This window comes from Temnothorax longispinosus, chromosome 1 (genome assembly GCF_030848805.1).
Source record: "Temnothorax longispinosus isolate EJ_2023e chromosome 1, Tlon_JGU_v1, whole genome shotgun sequence".
Classification (NCBI taxonomy): domain Eukaryota; kingdom Metazoa; phylum Arthropoda; class Insecta; order Hymenoptera; family Formicidae; genus Temnothorax; species Temnothorax longispinosus.
The window spans coordinates 21,920,577-21,943,380 of record NC_092358.1 but is presented as its reverse complement, the minus strand read 5'-3'; the positions used below and the strand labels follow the sequence as shown (position 1 = coordinate 21,943,380).

The window sequence follows — 22,804 nt, the reverse complement described above, 5'->3', positions numbered from 1 at the left end:
GGAGTCTCGCGCGGCTTCCCGGCTTTTCGTTGCTTTTACGTCCGTCGTCAGCGAATCCCGGCCCTCTCCCCGTGTCGGCAGTGCCAAATCGAGCACGTCGATATACGAGCGACTCGTCGTTCGTGATTAACTCCGGCACGGATACGCGACACGGTAATAAAGACGCGGCGCGAGGTTATATCGTTCGCACGAAGCCGCGTGAAGTTGTCCGCGCGTCTCGAATCTTTCCGTTGAGAGTATGCGACGCGACGCGAACGTGATATGGGGCGAGATGCCGCGCCGCGCCCGCCCCGCACGTTCGTCATGCCGTTGTTTACCTACGCATTCCAAATATGCACGTCGCGCGATCATCGGGAGTGTTGTACGACCGGACGGACGATTACCGCCGATGCGTTAATTAAAACCGCGGGATTACGATTAGTCTGTGTTCGATCGATCCGCATCTGCGCGAGTGAGTGTCTGAAACAGTTATAGGAGCGAGGAGCAATGTCGACGTGTCATATCGCTTGGTAAGTATAAATGCGTTTACTGTATTAATTCGTTTATTTTATTAACGATAACTCTATGCTGCGTCGTAGCGATTGCGTTTGACGCACGGCATCGTGCGTAGATTTTAATGTTCGTGTTTTTAATGATACAAGTAGAGAGAGAGAGAGAGAGAGAGAAAGGGAGACATACGAGGGTCGTTCAATAAGTCCTTAGAAAATTGTTCGTGCAAAATTGAAAACACTGTACACAAGGTAGTGTTTTCAATTTTGCACAAATTTTCTAAGGGCTTATTGAACGACCCTCGTAGATACAGCAGAAAATTAGTAAAGTAATATGAATATAATTATATTTCCTTCGAGAATAAAGATACGATAAAAAATATCAGTTTTTAATTACCATACTTATTTTGCATATACGAATTATATTAAAAAAATTGTTATATAAACGGAGTTATCATTTTCAATATTATTTATTTAAATGTTATTCTTTGCAATTAATTTTGTATTTAAAGTTAACGACATTCGAAAATTTAGAAAGATAAAAATAAAAGGAAAATATATAAACGATAACATAGAACATTTTTGACCGCCAGATTGATATTTGAAACAAGTGTGTACCATGGAGAGAAACCAGAGTCACTGCGGTTATCGCACACATGTAACAGAGTAATTTGATACATTTTTCCGATACGCACTAAAAAAACCAGTATTTCTTAAATTTTATAATATATTATAGTTTGAAATTATATATGTATAATTGGAATAGGTATTTTATAATTGTAATATAAATCATTGGAATATTAATGAAATGGAATTCGTATCAATATCACTAATTTGCTACAACTACAACAATGATACAACTAAAAAAACGAGGTTTTAGGCCAGAAAAAAATTTTAAATGTTTTGAATTATTACAATTTTGTGATATTATTTTAAAATGTGATTTTGGAATAGCTGATAAGAGAAATAAAAGTATACCTAAGTACATATTAGCTTCTTATTCAGTATATTGAATTTTCATCATCTTTTGCAAACAACTAAAAAATGACAATTTTAGAATTATGTCGTTGTGTAGTAAATGAGCATTATATTGTATTAATATAATTATAATATTTACGTTTTACATTGAATAACAATTCAAATTCAAATACGATATTATTGAGCAAAATTTAATGTAACATTGTGCTTACTAATAAATAGATCGTGTTACGAAATTGATATTTTAATTATACATTCTTTAATCAATTTGAAACGAGCTTTTTCTTAGCAAAAAAAGACTTTGCATTATAGCCGTAGATTTTTAATTTTTTTCCGGTACTTTTGTGAGCAAACTTTAAATTAAAACTCTGTTAAAGTAAAGTTTATTTAAAATTAACTAACAGGATTATTTAACTATTGATCTACATCCTTGAAAGTTATAATTCGCGAAAATACCTCCTTGCTTTTCAATTGTTTATAATTTAAAAACCGTTGCCTCGGTATTTTCGTCGAAGAAAGTAGATTTACGAGTTACAAGTATCTTTGAATAAAACATTATCCAGTTTTTTAAATTTTAATAATATAATAAGTTTCAAGAATTTTGAGAGAGAGAGAGAGAGAGAGAGAGAGAGAGAGAGAGAGAGATACACGATATGAGAGGGCAGAGTTTGGAGTACTATAACATATATACTGTCGACACACAAGAGTCGAGGGTAGAATACGTGACTGACTACCCCGAAACCATGACCTAAAGGCCATGAACCAAAGCCTACCTACCCACTTCGCTGTTAGTAGGCATGCGTGCTTCAGAATGTGATTCGCACACCGCATTCCGAGTTTCGGGGCTGCGGTTACATACAGGGACGTTAAGTACGGAGGCGATTTGCCGTTGACGCGATCGTGCGGCAGATAAACGACACTCTGACGCACAGCTCCATTACTCTGTAGATCTGCGTTGCGGATTTTATCGATATGTAACTCCCTCCCGCAACGTAGAGGATGCAGATAGATTCGCAATCTACCTTTCATTACTCTTTTTCCCAGGCGATGGAAACGCGCAAACAGTCGTTCTGCCGAGAGATAAGCTGCGCAAATTAGCTTTTTCCATCACTCCTCTCTAAAGCTCGTTTTTTTTTCTTTAGTTCATTTAACGTGTTCCTCCGTTGTAGATTTTAATCTAAACGTATAATTCTCTTTATCAACTTCTGTATTACTTTCACGTCGCAATACACGAAATGAATAACAAAATGGATATTATTTGCGTTTGAGATTAAAACTGGGAAAACACTGTACTGGAATAATTTCATTATCTTTCTTGATATAAGAAGTAACAAAAAAAATCTTCTCGTGTTACTAATATTTGTTTTTACATTAGTTATTACATTATTAATTTTAGTTGTTTCTTTCTAGAAAGCATCTATCAATATTTTTCGTAAACCATCTGAGTATCAAACAAAAGTACTAAAATCAATTTTAGAATCAATTAGAATCAATTTACGGTTCATGAATTGCATCTTTATGCTGTAGAGATTAATTACACGCAAATGTAAGAACAACTTTTTTCTGAATACATCGCGGCATAGATTGAGATAACGAGCGTTAGTAGCACTGAGTGTAGGGGCCATGTGCGTCAAAGTACAGCGCACAAGAACAACCTAAGTATACGCGAGGAAATGTCTGGTCGATGCACACGAGTTTAATTTTATTCACCCGACTGGTTTAAAAAACACACCATTGAAAGGACATATTGCAGAGAAGTTCTCAAACTCTGTACGAAACGCAAGAACGCGATTTTGCGTAGAAATGATAGAAGTTCTACCTATTCCTAAATATTATCTTAATTATAACTAGACTTAACTACGAATGTCTAATTGCATAAATTACTTTGCCCTGTGTTGCCGGTCTCGTTTCTTGATAGTCCAAACTTCGAGTAACTGCATGATACATGAATTACGTGTATTATTATGAACTAAATAAATATTTTACAAAACAATATAATGTATATTATAATTAGTAAGATTTTATAAATTGCCAATTAACAATTTATGAAAGAGTTTGCGTTTAACATTTCTATCCAACATTCTTTACTTCCGCAATGAATCAAATATTATTTGTGAAATAATATTATTTCCAATTGCTAATAAATCTTGAAGTTAGTAACTAATATTGCCATCATAATATTAGCCGTGCAATTTCGTAAGTAACATGGAAAAGAAATCGCCAGTATTAGAAATCATGGAGCAAGAAGTCAAGAGATAAGCAAGTATTTTTGAGAAAATTGTTTGGCAACGTTCGACGGATGCAGACGTAGTAAAGTACAGAGACGAAGTAGGTAATATAAGTAGGAACAACACAGAACGGGAGAGCAACGAGCTTTGAACGTGAAAGACGCGTTTTATGAGTTTACCATTCCAACTTCTTTAGGAAATTTTATCGAACATGCTTCGATTGTGCTTTTTTTCACTGAAACACTCTACATGTCAATTAATCTTCCGAAGCCTTTTCTCCAGCTTGCCTTTTCATTTCTTTTTTATTATGTTATCAATCTACATAGCGAAACGAAATACTAATAAATGTATAACGACAAACGTAAACATTAATCATTTTATTATATATATATATACATATATAAATTATGAAACTTACCCTCCGTAAAATTAAAAATCTAACACATACACGTATACATACATCTGTTATTCTCCAGAATGAAAAATAACCTCGGCATATGCTTTCTAAGATAAAATTAAAAATGTTGTTTGTAAAATTGTACGGATTTAAAATATATAAAAATTGGAAACTTTGCAATAAAATGAAATACGTACGTAGCGTAGGTTTAAAACGATATCTTACATGGTAGAACGACGAAGATAACATTATTAATTCGTAAAACTTAAAGATGTTCTTGATGTTATTATGCTAGTTTCCCTAAAGACGTTACTACAGACAACCTCATAAAGCGCATTCTGAACTCTCTGAGCGCTTCCTATATTATTTTAGCTCGGTTCGACATTCTAGCTTATTACTTCTCTGTTCTTTCGCGAGTAGAATGTTACATCTAGACTGCTATAATAATTAATATGTAACACAAAGAGATACAAATATATACAGGTACAAATTTATATTTTTATACGAATTTAATCAATTTATTTTCTAATTTTAATTTTATTATTTTGTAATTATAATCGAAACTATTATAGCTTTTGCGTAACTGTAATAATATACAAATATTTATTTGGTCCATATATAGACATTATCCAAATTGCAATAATCATTTGTAAAGATTACACTAAATTATTATTTTATGTTACACACATTCTCTCTCTCTCTCTCTCTCTCTCTCTCTCTCTCTCTCTCTCTCTCTCTCTCTCTCTCTTTCTCTCTTTCTCTCTCTGTCTCTCTTTCATTGACGATTGTACCACATCAGAGAAATCGTACAATATTTACGAAAATACATCCACGCGTTGTAGGAGTAAACATCGTTCTCTATCGACCTCGGTTTCCTGGTTGATTTACAACTTAAAAAAACACACAAAGTGCGACACATAATTTTTCTTTGCGTTTCCTTGCTAAATAACGATATCGCACAAATTTGCAAAAATTTATCGAAGCTTCGGAGAATATTGTGAGTTGGGTAACGATGCCACCTGAAAGCGCGCACATCAAAGTTCCTTCTTTTAAGAACGAGGAAGCAAACTCGTAAAATACCTGCTATACGCTTCCAAGACGTACGATATTGATCCATTTAGTCCTAGCTTGTTACCAAGACAGGAGAACGATGACAAACATATCTCTCTGACAGACAAGGTGTTCATTGATTGAGTTTGCTTCTCTTAAAGGCTTATGGGAATCAATGCTGGGACACTTGTTTAATGTATCGTGCTATCCTATTGAACTTCAGAGTTGGACTACCGATGAATTTGGATTGAAACTCATGAATCATAAGCCATAATTAAGATTTACGAGATTACTCTTGTGAAATAATAAATTGTTAAGTGAGTAAATATTCCTCTAGTATGTCAAAGCAGAAAATGATAAAAAATATAACTTAACTGCAAATATATTAACTTTAAAAATACAAAATAGGTATGTTTAAAGATATATGAGAAAAAAATATTTTTATAATATAAAGTCGGATTTAACATACATGTAGCTTAAACGAGAAATAATTAAGTTAAAAATAAATTTTATTATTCTTTCGGTACATTAAAATTACGCTGTTAAGAGTAATTATTTACAGGCATTCGATATGCTAAAAGTTGCTGTAATCAAAGTAATATATTGATATATGCACAGTTTCACTGATCTTTTACTGGTTTTACAAATATTTATTATTTGTTTACTGCATATGCAAAATAACGGATTGGATTATTTTTTAAATTCACTCTGTTTTGCGTTTTAGGTTTTTTAATATTTATTTCATGAAAATAAAACTTGCCTTTAATGAATGAGACTTATCAGCTAAATATTATCTTTAGAAGTCATCATCCATGAGATTTAATTAATTTATATTTAAATGCAATGCAAATGCGTGAAATCGATAGAAAATGTTACAAATATATTTCCTCTCTCGTCATGTTTTGCTTGTTATAATCTCAACGCATTATTTTTGCAAAACGTGCTCCCCGGTATTCACGTTGATTATTCGCAAAATCTCCCCGTTTGCAAAACCGTCGACAGTGCAACCATTTGACTCGATATGTCAATTACTAAAAACAAACGAGACACGTAAATCATCGTTATGACTAAACTTTCGCGATGCCGAGAGCTGCCGCATTCGCGAATAAAAAACGCGAGAAAAAAATGCTCTCCGTTCGTTTTGGCATTACACGTTAATCCGACATCGATGATTGGCTACCGTTTTTAAATACACCAACAGCTTGAAAGAAAGCTTTTTATAAACCCGAGAATGTGCCAGCCGTTGAATTGCAGAAAACGTGAGGCTGATCTTTTCCCAAAATAACTCGCGGCGAAATCTCGCGAACAATTTTATCGTTCTCTTATTTCTGCCACTAAAAATTTTCCCTTGTATCAAAACATTGAATTTGGTATTTTTTGTTCTTTGTCCTCACAAATTCTATATATAATTACCAAATAATTTTATATTTTTTATCTTGTTCTATTTATTTTATCGATTTATTAAGCATTGATTATTATTTATTCTTATTTATTAAATCTAAAAGGAATATTTTTATAGTTTCAATTGACTCATTTTTTTCTGGTACTTAATATCTTTTTATTGTCATAGAAACTATTAACCTATTAACTATTTAAGACTTGACAGATTTTGATATGTTTAATTTTTGTTGAAATTTTCATAATACGAAAACTGATTTTGATACGACGCGACGTTAAAATGACTATTATTCTTCTTCATTTAAGTAGTATTTATTATTAAAATATTTAAATAACAAATTTCTTATATATAATTAAAATTTTATTTCAATTGTTTAAACAATATATAACATTCTTTATTCAATGTTATATATTGTTTAATAATTTTCGCGTTCCGTATAGTAAGATGTCAATGGAAAGAACGTCACTTCATAAAGGTTATTTTTTAGTTTTCTATTGCATGTACATGAAAGGGTTTTTCTTCTTTTTCTCTCTCTCTCTTTCTCTCTCTCTCTCTCCTTTCTTTGAATAAGTCGGTCGATCAAAGACGACATAGTATGGCAAAGCTGCATACGCAAAGCAAGAAGATGCACGTGCACCATCTACAAAATTTCGTGACCTGACGATCGATTAGCTTTGAAGATGAAACGCTTTACGTCCAATTTACAGTGAAAAAGCAGATTTGCAAAATTCATCGATTGTTACATCACAAAAATTTTTTCGTAACGAACGTCTTTGAAATATTTTTCAATTATTAGGGGATTATATATTTGCTTTATTCTTTATTATATTTATAGTAACGCTGAGATTTCTTTGAGTGTATGTTTTTAAGCCGAGAATTACAAAGTCAGATGAATAGAAATAATTGCGTAGCGGTCCGTACACAAGAACAACTATGGTAAACGTAAAAAACATTGAAAATATAAATGTGGTGAAATAAAATTAGACTGAAAATTTTTCTTCAGAAACTTGCATATTTGTGACTTTCCGGTGTGTCTAGCTTTTATTATTTATGTGCTGAAATATAAGCGCGCTCTAAGTATTTTAAGAAAGCGCAAAATTAAATATATATAGTTTTATATTTATCGGTTTTTTCTAATTTCCACATCGCATTATATTACGTTTGCGTATAAATATTTACATAATCCGAGAAAATATTGAAACATTTAAATTATATATAAGGTTCAAAATTATGATTAAAATCTACTATATTTCATACCTTTTAAACATTTTGATTTCTTTATAGTAGCTTGATATATACTAAAATATTTAAAAAGTTAAAAAATATTACAATTTTGCTAAACTTTTTCATATCGTCGTTATGATAGATTTGTAGAGATCTAGAATAAAATTTTAGAATACTACTGCTTACGCTGACATACAGACCTGTTGAATTTTTAATCACGATTGAGGACGATGTGGAATAGCGCAATATCGATCTATCGAATATATTATTAGTGATTTTATCGGCACGGATAGAATTTTACTCTCGCCGATAAGCAGAACCGACAGTAGAATTAAATCATAATAAAGGAGACCAAGCGTCCATCTTTGTCGTTCTCTTTACCGCGCGTACGGAGATCTACGTCTTCACGCTCCGTAAATTCGGCCCTGGGAATTTTTCATAAATTAGACAGGTGACGGTGGCGTTAAAGTCCGCGGGAAAATTCCAAGAAGCCCATAAATAAGGAAAACGCTCGCTTCCACGTCGTCTGTTCTTTCAGCGCCTCGGTTAGTTTACACGGCGCGACATCGAAGAGAATGGACTGCAAAGTCAAAAGATGGGAAAATTGCAGAATTGAAAGAAAAAGATAGATGGATGAAGAAAAAAAAAAGAAAGAGGAAAGCAAGATGTGTTAGTAGAAAAATTTGCACTCTTTAAATCATATTTATGTCTTTTATTTTTCTCTCAAACAAAACGTGAAAGTTAGAAAGAAATAATTATCGTGTCTTATTCGCAAACTGTATTACTACAGATTTTTTCCTTTTCCACTGATTCTTAGTCCAAATAATGTACACCTTCTTATTGAAGCATGAACTTTTTCTTTATAGAAGACCGAACATTATGTCAGTTTGAGCGATATAAACTTAAATCATATTAAGCTTAATCATATTGCCCGATTAATCAGCAGTAGAAAAAGCTTGAGAGCCGAATTGTTCAAATAGCCGTAAAGGCATTTGATTATTTCATTGAAATTGGATTTTATTCAATTGGATTTATATTTAATGTCTTCATGTTCTTACAAACAATTATTCCATACTAATAAATTTATAGTTTGACAATCTTAAATAAACAATCAAAACTTTCAAAGAATTAATTGATAATTTAAGTAGTAAAGTTTTATCGAAATTTTAAATCGTTTGAAGAGCTTTTCGAGTAAACATAACAAATGTTGAATGAGCATAATCAAATATTCCGATTTCAATACAAATATGATATTCGAGACGTCGCGTCGTTGAAAATTTTGAAATTAACGTACGCACGATGTCGTTCTGAATTCGTACGATGTAAGAGACGCGCGATTAAATTGCAGTCGCGCGCACAAAGTGCCAATTATTCTTGTCTAGCTGCAGCGACGGCTGCTAGTTACGATGCATCGGGCGCCTCGACGCCTGTTTTCCGCGGGATGCGAACCCACGTGCGCACTCTCGCGAAAAGTAGAGCGGAAGGAAAATGGGTGGTTTTGAGGGGCGTATCGGCCCTGTATAAAGTGTCGAGAGGACACCCTTAACGAGAAATGCTCGTGCGAATTGCGACCCGTGCGGTGAACCGCTGGCGAGAATTTCGAGAGCTCGCTGATACTTGAATACTTTCGCGAGAGTATCCGATCGATAATCGCGAATACGAGAGCCGTCCATGAGAGTGGCAATTATTTTGGAGAATCGCTGAGTTGTTTATATAACTAGTTGACTGAATGCAAACAATGTGCTACACATTTTTCGTCGATGGTCGCATGAGGGATTCGATAACCGCGATTGTTAATCACGCGATTATTTTCGGACATGCACGTATGAGTTTCACGCGCGCGAGATCAAAAAAATTGAACAAACAGTAGCTATTATTCGGCTCGCAACGCGGTGCGAAGTTTCAAAATTAAAACGCAATAACAATTTTTTCGCGAATAGAATGTCCGACGCGATGCGCGCTGATGCGTAATAATATGGACGATAAATTCCACGCGCACAGCGTGCTCTCGCCGCACCTCTTGGATGCTCTAAGTAAAATATTTTCTCTCGGGAGCCCAGTCAAGATTTTCCTGACGTCGCTACGTGTAATGCCTCTTGCAACACTCGCCGCGGTTGCTGGTGCGTCGTATTTCACGGTTCCTCCCGAAGCGAGGTCTTAAAGAGTGATATATTACTGCCGCGCGGGGACGTTTGTTGGGTTCGTGTGCGTGTTTGTGTGGATCGATTTCTGAAAGGGTGTACTAGTAAGAACCGTTCGACACCCATAGGAAACACATGTGCCCATTGCGGCCTCCGCGGAATTATAAAACAATCCTTTTCGAAACTGTTAACCCTCTCAATCCAGATTTATATCGAATGTATATAATGCCACAGCGCACATAGAAATGCAAGAAACTAAATTACCGTTTAACTATACGCGGTGGCATCGGCAAAACAAGGTATAAAAATATATTTTATATCAAAAATGTTTTCTACAGTATTTTACACGAATTGTTAACAAGGTAAACATATTTTCCATTTTTTTAATAACCAAAAGATCTAAAAGTCGGAAAATTTGCAGCATATCAGTTGAGAGAGAAAATAAGAGCGTATGCTACTTAAGAGTTAAGCGATCAATAAGCATATCTCACGTCGCTCCTCTCAACATTATATAAAATGAGTCGGCAAGAAAAGAGAGAAAATGATTAGCTGCAATTGTGACATTGCGGTTAGTACATAAATGAATTAATAAATAAATTAATACCGCGGCTCTGTAAAATTTTATTTTTGTAGAAGTTTCCTACATATTTCGTGAACGATACACGATTTTTGTTCGACTTTCCCGCTACGTCGTATAATCGAATTCTCCATTCCGCTTCCTCGCGCGGACGATGGTTTGAAATATATTTGTTTGTCAGATTGCGTCGAGTCGGGGCGGCGAAGGAAAAGTAAAAGAAACGGTGGGAAACGCCCGCGTCTCTCGAGGGAAGTGTAAGCCGTATTTACTGAAGCGCGCTACTCGCGACATATGTAGCAAATTCGTATATATCTCGTCGCTTCGACGTACAAAGATTATTCCGCGGTAACAGCTTTGTATTGTCCAGGGCTTGCGGAACATTTAAAGAATTGGCACAAAATCCCCGTAAATATCAAAAATAAAAATCTTTACGCGGCTAAGCTACCTTTTTAAATATTTGCTTATCTGTGAAAAAATATAAAGAATATTTGTTCCCTTCATTCCGTTGAACAGAAATACTCTCCCATAAATAACAACTATTGTTATTTATTTTAGAATTTTCAGTTTTGACACACATAGAATTTTTTTCACGTAAAATTTATTTTTCCATGATAACTTATAAACCATTTTATTTGCACAAAATCGAATTTTGAAAAGAAATAAATAAGTATACTTTTATTTTGAGAATTTTTTTTAAGATAAAAAATCTCTGTCTTCTCTTTGCTTTTTATACATAATAAAAGCTCTTTATTTTATATACTTATAATTATAAAATATACACTATTTTATATAATTTTATATAAAATATACACTATTTTATAAAATTTGATCTCCAATTATATAACCGACTTTATTTGTAATATAAACTATTTTCATGCAAATATGTATGTAATAGTAAAATCGATTGTTCGGCTAATCTAACGTTAAAATGATTGCAAGAGTGGCTGCGCGCTATTAAACGTAAACCACATATCACAATATGATTCAATTCAAATTGCTTATCATGAAACTAATATATTCCAAATATAATGAAATCCTCAAATAGCCACCAATTTAATTATACAAATCGCGTTCAATAGAATGCATCAATGTTGCTGACTCGAAGTTCATGGCATGAAGGTGGGCTACGGAATACGAGAGATACGGTTAAACGGTAAATTAAACGGGCGCGCTGTAGCTGCAGCACGGGCGAGAAATGCACGGTGTTAAAGAATAAAAAATTAACGAATTTAATTTGGGTTTAACGAGGTCACTTTAACGATAGTCGACGGCAAGTGATGGCAACGGCGACGGTGTATCGGGTATTCTAGTTACCGGCGGTGGCGCGAATGCGAGCGAGTATTACGTTTGCATCGAACGCGACAGCATGCATTCCAATTTGAAAGGCCGCGATTCTCGCGAGGATTCGTTTCGCGGTTACCGCCGATGCGGTTTAATCTCGGTTACCAACTGCAGAGGAGACGTCGCTTTTCCCTCCTCTCTCTCTCTCTCTCTCTCTTTCTCTTTCTGTCTCTCTTGCTTTCTCTTTCTCTCTTCCAGCGCTGCGAATTATTCACAAGTATTCTGACGTGGAGAGACGGGAGACGGCGAGAGGGCGAAAGCATTCCTGCATGGTAACGAGGATCAAAATACCTCCGATCAATAATTCCGCGTCGCACTGCTTCTAGGGCCAGTGTACTTAACTAAGGAGCTCGCGAGTGAAACGTCTGCTGTTCGCTCTGTCGGCCGCGCTGACGGCTTTAGTATCGCTTTATGAAACATAGAGAATCTTGATCTTTGGCGTTTCGTCTCGCTTTGAAGTGCGACAAGCGCTGAAACGGCCGGCGAACGTTACGAGTGTTCGAAGAGAAACATTCAGGCTGACGTATCAATTTATCTTGTCAACTCATAAAACAGCGGATCATCTTGCGCTGTAAAAAAGACGAAAAGAGATATTCCTGCGTCACGCGAGATGTCAGACTTTAGAATAACGGGATCGGCCCTTAAGATTTTCGTAAAAGCGTCGACTCTTGTTAGTGACCTCGGTTACCAGAACCGCGCATGAACAAGGGATACTTTTTCAGCTGCGGCGTGGGCGGCGCTGTTCGAAAATGTTACAACACCCTTTGATATTGTCCAGAGATAGTGTCAGCTCGACTAAACTCAAATTCAGCGAAATCGCTATTGTATAAAGCATATCATCCATATCCGACACATTATGATAATCGATGAAGTGCGTGCTTTCATTGCGTTTCTTAGAATACTTCTCCAAATATAAAAAGCGCAAATATTTCAAAGAAATTAGAAAAGATGTAAATATGTAAAAAATTCTAAGTTTATATTGTATTATTTATATTGTATAATATTATATATAATACATAATGCAATATAATATGACATACAAAATATATATGCATTGCATATATGTATATATATATTTTTTATTTATATATATTTGTAACTTTTTGTAATTAAAATATACGTATCATAAAATATACTTATTAAAAATATCAATATAAAATCTTTAAAATAAAGCGCAACATTATTTCGCGCAAAAGTATGTATAAACAGAAATATCATAAATTTCCAGTCCGTGTATTTCATATTTAATATGTAATATTTATAAATAACGAACGGTAAAAACACACACGATTGACTTGCAATGACGAATTATGCCGTATGCACATGCGTTCCAAACAACGCAAAATATTCGAAATATGGTAACCACTCTTCGGTAATGTTAGCGGAGCGGCTCTCTGCGGAAAGCTGAAAATAAATCTTTCGCGCGGTGACTGACATAAATGCATGTCACGCAGAAGGAACTCAACGCCTTCCTAAGAAAAGATTGTGCATTCTATTCGTCGCCTTTGAATCGTTCAGTTTTCATTTTACATTACGCCCACATCATACACGATCAAATAAAATAGATGTTAAACTGTTTACCCAAATAAATTGCGAAATGAAAAGCAGTGATGCGAATTTATCATTGGAATATAAATATATATGTTTTTTTTCAGAGTAAACCATTTTTTCAAATAACACTAACGACATATTATACTCATATTTTATACCATTTAAATATTGCTACAACTGTAATTGTATATCATTCACGTCTTATAGGGGAATAACTAATGAATACAATTATTTGATAACGTATTATTATCACACACACACATCGAGATTAAATCAATCAAAATAAAAACTTAATGCAGAAATAGAAATTGCAATTTCGCCAATCGATTTATACTAATATTAGAAATGCAATTTTATTTTCGCATTCCAAGCTTTTGTGCGTTGTTATGGTTTTCATTTATGACCTGAGTCCGCCAATCGATAAGCATTTGAGCTTAACCATTTCGAGACCTTCACGCGCAGCGCAGAAATTTCAGAATCCACAACTTTGTAGATGGGGTTGCAAATAGGCGAACGTGTTTGAATACGAAAAACACTATAAGTGAATCGATATTAACAGAAAATTATGAATATTATTAACGTTTGAATAACGCTGCATATAGTCAACTAAAGTATCATTATTTACGCTCATACCATATTGATAATTGTGAAAATTATTATATATGTATATAATTTTTTAATTTTTTTTTTTATATTAGATTGTTTCTTTTATATATACATACACGCAGATATACGTGACAATTACTTCCGCCAACTTTTTCACAATGATTAAAAATATGTTTGAAAGACAGAAATTATTTTTCGAAAAAATTAATACACATCTATATATTAATGAAAATTCAAGCTTGCAACTATATATCAGATGCTATTAGGCATCTGCTAAAATAAATTCCTGCAAACCCGATAATCTTCACTTTTAGAGCATTTTTGCAAGGAAAGGTTCCTCTGACCTCTCCATGCAGTGTTAATAGTCATCGATTTCGCATCGCGTATCCGCGGCAGTCAGGAGCACGCTTGCTTCGAATAAATCGTGCGATATTTTACGACGACTTAGAGCACTCTTCGCGCAAGAGAGAGGATGGCGAGGATGGAAGACGAATCCATTCGAAATCGGCGAACCCTTTAATCTACTAGCTCAATGGCGTCGCGAAGATGCGGTATGCTCCTCGCTTTTCTGTGTATCGGCGAATACGTCAAGCCGCGCGACGGTATGATTTACAACCCGCGTTGGTAAATGTCACCAGGTTATCCAAAACCGATAAATCGAGCCTGCCGCACGGCCGGTTGGTTATTGCCAGGTGCGTTTTCGTGATCCCGCGTTCTCCACGTTTGTACCGTACCACCCTCGACACTGGGATTAGATCGGGAAATGGTTGCCAACTGATTTGAATATTGGCTACCGTCGACTTATCTCCGGACGGCGACGGAGAGCACTTTACTCGCAAGCGTGTTTAGATTTGGAAATAAGCTTTACCAAGGTAGAATATGCGAAACGGAAGAACGTTATGTATATATCAGTAATAATGAGTCTAATATTTCAGAAAACTTCAGGAACGCTTATTATTTTAACCAAAATTGTATTTATTTCTTTACAATATTTACTTATAATTACATAGAAACACGGGGGAAATACTGTGATAAAGTAGCTGATTTTTGTATTAAATACTTTCGCAAATCTTTGTTTCTCGAAATGGAAAAATTATGACTTATACCTTTCTTCCCATTCGAATAGAACAGCGCACGAAACGAAATAAATTCTGTTGATGCACAAGGATAATTCATGACTTCTGCGCATTTATATTTTAGTTACAAAGAGAAACTGTAGACGATAGTAGAAAAGAGGGTAGAAATATGAGATACTCATTGTCTTCTTGACCCATATACTTAAACTTGCAATTTTATGAATTCCATCCATTACGTCCATCTTTTGCATTTGATGCGCGCTTCAGTAAAATAAATGCAGCTTGTATCGTCCGCGTATTTAAAATCTCTATATATATTCTCTGGAAAAAATGATCAAATTTATACACCTCGGTGTCAGAGAGTTCTATCTCATCTCGTATTCCTATCATCTCCTCTAAACTTTAATTAAAGGCAGGATACAGTATTACCCGCTATAACAATGTTAAATGACGTAATTTATTTCTACGATACCACTCCTTATACGGCATAAAATGTGAAATACTATGCGCAATTTGTCACGCCGCGGTAACACTTGTCGGCCAGCGCGGTAAAACTTGTTGCACCCCACACTTTCTCTCGAAGCACATCCTGGATAATCGACAAAATCTGCTTTAGGGCAGAATTTACAGGGTGTCCACACCCCAACTGAACCCACCAATCCGGTCAGCTAGGCGTAGCCACGGAAACTTGGATGCGAGCGACAGGATATACTCTTCCTCCGTGTGCGTGTGACCTCCTATCCGAGAGTTTGTAATTAACGAAGCAACATCGTCGCCGCGCGAAGCCCGGGGCATAAAACGCGTATATCCCCCCCCCCAGCTCTCCGTGCCGATAAACTCGTGTCTAATGTCGAACTTCGGTCCACGCTCGACCGCGCATTTTGAAACAAACACCCGTTGGACGGCATGTACCATGCACGTACCGATCGTAAAGACTCGAATACGTGCGACTTTCTAGACGAGAAGCCATAGCGCACAGTGGGAGACCCTCATCAATCTCACGTGCGACTTTTGACACGTCACTGCACTCCGTCGTACGCTCGTTCTATATGCGTTCGCACCTTGCCCAGGGTGAAGCCCCATTCATAAGGTTATATGTCCCCACCATCTGTCGATACTTTGGACATACTTCGTATTCTCCTCGATTTTTACTGCCATCCAAAGAACGCCGCGCGTGGCATTCAAATTTGTCACGCGGTACAACTTCACAATCACGCATAATTATTAAAACGTGATTTATTTTGAAGACAATTTTAAATTATATATTATTAGTAAAATAAAAATGATGTGATTTCTCAAAACTAAACTGCTAAACATTGTATTGTTTTTCTCAGTTCTTTGTTACTTCTTTCTATCTGCGATTTCTTTCAAGTTTTTCAAAAGAAGTGCATTCAAGATAGATGCAAAATGTACATACAATTCATGCTTTTCTCATTCTTATTGTTGCCTTTCGAGCTCCATCTCATCCTATCTTCTCGATTCACGAAAGCAACACGAATACACATCAACGCACAATAGCGTAGCTTCCGTGAGATAATAATGTATTATCAGGTTACAAGCGCCACTATGCGAATGAACTGAAATTCGCATGTAGTTTCTTGTATACGGCTCCGAACAGAATATTAATTCTGTTCAAGGTTAACAATTTTTTTAATTCGTTAAATTTACAAAGAATGTACACGGAGAAAATTTTATAGTAAATATTACTATGGTGTCGCACTAGCTGCGGACCATCGAGGAATTTCAAGTTAAAATACTATAATTATTGTTTTAAAAACGATTAAATAACGTAATTTTTACCATAAACATAGTAATTTAACTTAAAATTCCTCGATGGTCCGCAGCTAGTGCGACACCATAGTAATATTTACTATAAAATTTTCTCCGTGTAGTTAATTAAGATAAGTGTTATACGATAATACATGTCGGTGACAAAATTTAAATAATTATGAACAGTTTTTAGATACAAGGTAATATAAAATTAATATTAATTAATTTTATAAAGTTAATTTATAAAATTAATATTAATACGTGTCGGTGACAAAATTTAAATAATTATGAACAGTTTTTAGATACAAGGTTATATAAGTTAATTTATAAAATTAATATTAATTTTATATTAATAATACTGAATAATTATAACAAACATTTTTTTGATATATTTCTTTCTAAAATGCTCGTTTTCACCAATGTTGTTTAACTTGAACCTTAGTTCAATTCACTCTTTGTCTGTTTCTAATTTCTAAGAGAGATTGTTAGATAAAAAGACTAGAAGTGAATTGAATTAAGGTTTCAAATTAAACGACGTTGATGAAAACGGGCACAAGAAAAATTTAACTTTAAGTTTGTTTATACTATATAATATTATATATTATAATGAATCTAAATAACTACTACCTACTTAGTAATAAACTTACTGTCTGATATGAGTAGTTTTTATGATTATTCCATTGACGAAGCCATAACGTAAATATATATATATATATATATTTTTTTTTTTTACTTGACAGTAGTGACGTGAGAGCATTAAAACGTATTTCCTCCGCGTCACGGCAATAAATTCCTTCCGTTTACTGCACCAAATGCGGAACGTTTCTCCTTGTATCTGCGCAAAGGGAAACTGGAGATTCTATTACTTTTGAGTGCTAGAACCACAGTGTGAGCTGCAACCAGGCCGAGCGGACGGGTTGATGCCGCAAAGTGAGTACTTACGGTTTACGGAAGATAGTTTGTTCGTCGAGACACGTTTGCTTCTTCAACGTAATCTTCCGGCGTATTCTGAAACGTTTTCACTCGTCTCTAGCGATAGTCTCTCGAAAATAATTTAATATCAATAATTATATAAGATTATAAGCTATAAATTTAAAATGAATATTATATTGATAGAATATTATAAATATTGTAACACAATCTAGAAATTATCAGCAAATTACAGTATTTGCACATAAGTAAAAATTTATTTTATACACATCAATCTACACAAATCAAAGAAGTATTGTGTATATTATATATGTAATGAATTTGATGTAGAACTTTTTAATAAAAATATTATTAATTAAAATAGATAAATAGAAGTAGAGAGAGAGAGAGAGAGAGAGAGAGAGAGAGAGAGAGAAAGAGAGAGAGAGAGAGAGAGAGAGAGAGAGAGACTTTTAAACATTTAAGATTTAAAATAAATTTAACGTAACCTCGAACGTAACTAAATCTAGTTAATCCCATTACTACATGTGTGTGTATATAGTTTTTTCTAGATTTTTCTTAGCTATGTGTGTGTGTGTGTGTATGCATGTGTGTGGTTCAACCTTTTCCTCCAAACTTTCCAACATTGGCGTCGTCGCCTGACATGAATGACGTTCGACCGCCCCGAGTCCGTGCCTGCCTCGTTCAAGAATGCAAATTTATGCTAACCAAGTAAAGTAATGCGATCGGGGGAGGCAACCCATAAGCAGCAAACGATTTAGAGAGGCCGTCGACAAAAATTCGGCACTCGAAAAACTCTATGTGGGCTTTTTTTGGTAATATATCAAAATTACGAAAGGTAGTTACGCTTTGTGCTTTTTGTACAATATAACTTTACGTTTCAGCTTTAAATTTCTACAGTTCTGTGCATCACATTCTGACCTGTATATGTATACATATATAGTAATCTTGAAAATCTAATATTATACATATAACAGAAATAATATAGATTCTAAGGATTATTATGTATACATATAATATATTTGATGATTGCCGAATTAGTTTATATATAATTTATAATACATTAAATCACAAAATTAATTATTAAATTAACATAAAATCTGTAAATTACTTATACCATAAAACTGCAAGCTATTCTGGATATACAAAAAGGAGCTGAGTTGCAAAAAGAAACTGGGTCGACGTTGAAAGGATTAAGGCGTGAGAAGATTAACGGAAGACGGAAATTTCGAATTATGTTGAGACACGTTCAGCGAGACACTTATCTGCATGTCTATCAAAGTAGATAGCCTGCCTCACAAGTCGTTAGGCAGGATTCTTTTATGATATATTTCTGGTCCTAATCGTCAGGTAGGAAGTCGATGACGCTATTGGTCGGTTTCTATGATGACAATGTGTTCGTGGCAAGTGCCGACCTCAGAATGCCCGTATCGTAGAAATGACCGGCCGCTACATGATTAATGTTTGCACGTAATTTCATCTACATAGAAACATGCCACAACCCCAGAGATTAAGATGATACACGATAAGAGCATATTATCCAACTAATCAATTCGCACATGATACGCGAGATAACTGACCGGTTGACAATGAATAATGTTTCACGGATCATGTGCTGAAAGATCGTTATCTGTAAATAAAATTATCATTACACAAACGATGTCATTATCGGTCTTGACATTAATTTATAAATTAGATTTGTTAATCAATTTGCTGATTAACCAGTAACTGATCATCATAAAATACAAGGATGGAATATTGAAGCTAATACAACTTAAATTAGAGATCTTCAACTGTCGAGAAATTACGTAAAATATTTATGCAAAGAAAAAGAGAGAAAGAGAGAGAAAAATATAAAAGATTAAAATTTTAGAAAACCGTTACAAGTGCAAAAGGAACAATTATATTTCATTCTTACAAGTATACATGAATCGTAGATTCCTTTTCTGCGTTATAGTGGAATCGCAGATTCCTTTTCTGCGTTATAGTGCACTGAAGTGTGTGCACACATGCGATAAGCACGAAGAGCGCCGATTTCTTTTCTGTGACAGCATGAGGAGTCTTTACGAAAAACTGGTACTCGTAACAGCGATAGCTGCGCGTAAACTCGCGGTTACGTTACTGGAAGATTATTGGAAAACAGATATTTTCAAGCGGCCATCGCGGATTGCTCTCGATCGATACGCTGATATATTTTAAAGACAGCAATGTATTCGAATACATAGTTTATCGCTTCTGCATTTCGATAATCAATATTTAAACGTATTTCGATTCCAGCTTTTTAAAATACAATTTTCCTGATTGTAATTATCACAAAATAATTATTCGCTATCTGACTCTTATTCCGTTTTGGTAAATAAACTATATATATGAATTATTTTTATCGGTGGATATATATATATATATATATATATATATATATATATATATAATATATACGGATTAAAAACATACATTTCAAAATATTCATATTTCAATTTAAAATTTTGATAAATGAGTTTCTTTATTTTAAATTTTACATACGCACATTAAACTAATTACCTTGTTTTATTATTATTATCAATAAATTTTATAGTAAATTTTGTGACTATTAATATACTTAATATATATTTTCTGGCGTAAGAACATTATCATTTCAAGTCAAAATTCTCATAGATAATACTAATTGAAATACGTGAAGAGAGTAAAATTTGGGAACCGACTTTACCGCTCGTTCTCATATGGTCTTTTCAGCAACGCCAAGAGGATAAGGAATCGATTTCTTTAATCGAGCAGATAGGTTGAGCGTATCGGGTTCTCGAACATCCCCCAAGGGTGGGCGGAATTCGACGTATCGAGAAGTTAGACGAGTGTATCTGACATTATTGCAAGCAATTCGCCGTACGACTGTCTCTCTCTCGCTCTCTCTCGCTCTCTTTTGCTCTCTCGTAATGCGGATATTGCTGTTGCAATCCGTTAAACAATAGCATATTCGAGACTTGATGTATCTGATGACCATCGATGAAAGCAAAAATAAGACCGATATTCGTATCTGATCGTTATTGAGTTTAAACATAGTTACATCTCGGATTATTTAGCAGTCTTTACTCGATTTTTGTAAAAGTTTATAGTCCTTAAATAATATTTGATTTATCAAACGATGACTCATATGAATCGCGTGAATCATTTCTTAATTACTATTAATTACGATACATAATTATATCATAATAACACAAAAAATAAACAACTTCTTGATCAAAACGATATTATACATTAAACAATGTATGCAATTTGATTACAACTTTATTTCTTTATTGCATATCGTTATAACAACAAAATATGTATTACAACGTATATTATTATACATAAATCTAATAATATGCTGTTGATATCCTGGAGTAGTTGCTTGTATCGACTGTTAAGACTTATGACGAAATAATGATATTTATAATAAATATTTTTTATTATAACGATATATTATGATATATGTTGTAATTGTAACGTTTGACTGATATTTTACTAAAACGCGACTTATATGCAGATTCAATACTGGAGAATCCGATTTGAGTCTTGAAGAAAAAAAATCGTGTAAATTCTTGAATAGAAATAATAATTGTTTAATAAGTTCGGTATACTTCTTTATACCGATGTGGAATAAGTATCCACATCAATAATGTTAATTAGTACAATTATTTATGGTTTCAGATGCAGACGTACGATCACTTCCTATATGTATATCTATAGCAGTTGCAGCATCGGAGGATCCGATTCGGGCGGAGCAGGACTGGCTCGAAAGTAGGTTCTACAAGTTTATTTTAGTCAAAATTTAATAATTTTCTCAATATACGTTTTTCTTTAGAAGATTATATATTTACATAAATTCAATATTCTAAAGTATATTTAAAGAGTTCCTAAATAAAGTTTAGAGAAAGAATATAGTTATTCTCTTAAACTTTTATAAATATTATATTTTGATTGTTATAACACAAAATTTATACTTATTTGTTTAACTTAAATCTTATCAGAAACATATTTTTGTTGCAGATTTGAACATGCGGAACATGGCCAATTCTGAGCTGATGGTATCGGTGAGTAGAATTTAGAATTTAGTTAATGTTTTTCTATGCCAAAATAGCTATTTTTGCAATTAATGCGATTTATTTATATGTAAATGCATGCAGACCTTTTGCATAGAAAGGATCGAACGAATATATTCCGCAAAAAATTATTAAAATTATTAAAAGCATTCGAAAATTCTCTTTTTTTTCTTATGATTTATCATAAATATTCTTTAAATAAATATACAAATTAAATCATGAATTTTGTGTCTCGAACGCATCATGCATGAAGTTAACAAGTGGCACAAAACAGAGTACAATAAATATATTAAAATTTTTGAATAATTCGCAAATTTTATTTTACGATAAATACCCGATAAATACCGATTATATATACATGAATTGAATTATCAAATTCGTTAAACTTGCGTTTTTCGTAAATTTTGCATCGTTAGCATATTAAAGTAAAATGAAACATAATCGACGTGGAACGCAGAAAAATTACGGAAACATTTCAGGATATATTTGCAAATGTAATTGTAGCAGATGTTGCATCAATGAACGTCGAGGGACATCACGAAACGATGTGTCAAATTTCAATTACGATTAATTTGCTTTTTTAGCTGCATTTTTGTGTGCTTTGTTGCAATTTATATATTATTATTTTTATTATTTTTTATATTATCAAATATCACTTATATCAGAAAATCAATATTAATTATTTGCACTCTTGAAATAAACTAATTTAATTATTTTCTTTTGGATTTTGTATTATAACATTTATTTTTTTAATATTATAAATTGTATATGTATAAATCGTTATAAATATAAATCGTATTTATATAAATCGTATAAACATATATTTTATAATTTAATTTTATAAAATGCGAACTCTCTCTCTTTATATTATTACACCTTTTAAAATGGCGTTTTAATAATATAATGTTTGCTTATATAAATTTACATATAAAATATGTGGAATACAGTGTAGCTAAAAAACAGATTATATTG

At 33.7% G+C, this 22,804-nt stretch overlaps 1 long non-coding RNA gene across 1 annotated transcript; it reads left to right on the top strand.

Moving 5' to 3' along the window:
• The first annotated feature begins 6 nt into the window (after window positions 1-6).
• On the top strand, window positions 7-21,825 carry LOC139824233 (uncharacterized). The gene is made up of 3 exons (XR_011735049.1): window positions 7-509; window positions 21,441-21,530; window positions 21,780-21,825. It is a non-coding gene; the product is annotated as an uncharacterized lncRNA (long non-coding RNA).
• The last annotated feature ends 979 nt before the right edge of the window (window positions 21,826-22,804 follow it).